General features: G+C 39.6%; 1 protein-coding gene across 1 annotated transcript in view; it reads left to right on the forward strand.

The window, feature by feature from the left end:
* The window catches only part of syne1a (spectrin repeat containing, nuclear envelope 1a), a 117,250-nt gene that overhangs the window by 3,462 nt on the left and 112,043 nt on the right, over nt 1-1,745 (forward strand). The window lies entirely within an intron of this gene.

The following is a 1,745-nucleotide window of genomic DNA, read 5'->3' on the forward strand; positions in this document are numbered from 1 at the left end:
TGAAAAGCACTCTGAAGGGAATAAACCTTGACGTAATATTAGATATCACGTCTCAGGACCGTGCCAGCAGAAAATAACACTCAGCAGCCCAAAATTTAAATGCCGTGAATTTTTAATAACATATAAGATAAGCACATAGTTTATTTATTAAGTCATTTTGACACAATTGAGTAGAGCAGTGGTCTCTTTGCTATTTCATGGTCATTGAATATGCTGGGGTTTGTGTGATTGGACTCCATACCAAGGAGAGAAATCCCAGAAAATCTGGATCAAAATGCTTATAGGAATAACTCAATATTTTGGTAAATATTTGTTTATCCGCTGTCTTGTCGAAAGTTAGGTAACAACAACACCACTCTTACATCTGCATGGTAAATATATATATATTTTGTCTTAACTATTGAGCTTCACAGGTGCTAGTAAGTGGATTTTTTAGCCAGGCTAACTGGTTCCCCCTGTTTCTAGTGTTTATGCTAAGCTAAGCTAACTGCTGTTTACAGCTACATATTTACTGTACAGATGAGAGCGCAGCATCTGTCTTTTCATTTAACTCTCAGCAAAAACGAAAATACATACATTACCCCCAATGATTAAGTACTCTGTTAACTGTTATAGCACAGTGTCTGGTTGACCAACAGTCCTGATACCAAAGCCCTATTGATGCAGCAAAAACACAAATAAACTTATTTGACAAAGAGCCTGGAAATTTCATTTAAATTCCCTTTAATTAAACAATTCAACTAATCAATAGATTAGCGATACCATCACAGTTCCATCAGAAAAGATAACCGTGTTTGTTCCCCCACGCTTCTCTCTCTACCTAGTTGATCAAATTAGTTGCTCTCCTCCTCCTCACCCATCATGAAACTGCTTACCCTTTCACCTGATGCCTGACGTTGCCATAGTGACACTGATTGGGCCGTATACATCTTCAAAAATGCCTTAGTCGTCACGGCGGAGAGCTTTGTGATGAGAAGGGGCCAAAAGTCAACTCAGCTGTTGCAGAGGATCTGTTGTAATAAGGAGGTGCATTTCTTGAAGATGTCATTCTGTGGAGCTCGTAGAGGTAAAATGGCATCTCGTGGGTTTGTCTCACATTTTTAAACACTCTACAAAGAACCATGTAAAGAAACTCATTAGGCAAAGAAAAAAAAACTGTGGGAGCGAGACAGACAGAAGGACAGAGAGAGGGAAGAAGCTTTAACAGTTGGTTTAGCTTTGCTCTCAGAGGGATAGATCATGCCCTTGGCCATGCAGATGATTAGGCCACTCCAGTTATCACAGGTCTTTAATACAGCGCCTAAAGGTATGTGATTAATCGTTAGGTGAGTTGAGACATGGCAAAAGGTTTCCTTTGACTGTTACTCCCCTCCCCCTTACTTTTCTATTCCACAGGTATAACAAAAGAAGTCTTATGAGCTCTGAAAAAGAGTGTCTATGAGAGAAGACGTATTGGAGCTGGTAATTTATACAGAAGATTAATGGCTCTCATTACTCGGAGAGGTTCACCAGATTAAGTCACCAGTTAGAAACCAAAGGTATAAACTGTAAGAGAGCAGCAGGGCAGTGCTTTTTGCAGGTTGTTTCTTTCGTTTGAATAGAGGGTGACTTTGTTTAAAGCTTCAATTAGTCACGTATATTTTAATATTTCTTGCCTCAGAATTTTGCCTACAGAGGCACACTTTTGGTCTTCAAGTAAATATCAGGCTTTCAAGCTGCACCCAGCAGTGGAGTGACAAGTGAGG

Source organism: Seriola lalandi, unplaced genomic scaffold (genome assembly GCF_002814215.2).
Source record: "Seriola lalandi dorsalis isolate HSWRI2012SDOR001 ecotype SW California unplaced genomic scaffold, Sedor1 jcf7180002054438, whole genome shotgun sequence".
NCBI classification, from domain to species: domain Eukaryota; kingdom Metazoa; phylum Chordata; class Actinopteri; order Carangiformes; family Carangidae; genus Seriola; species Seriola lalandi.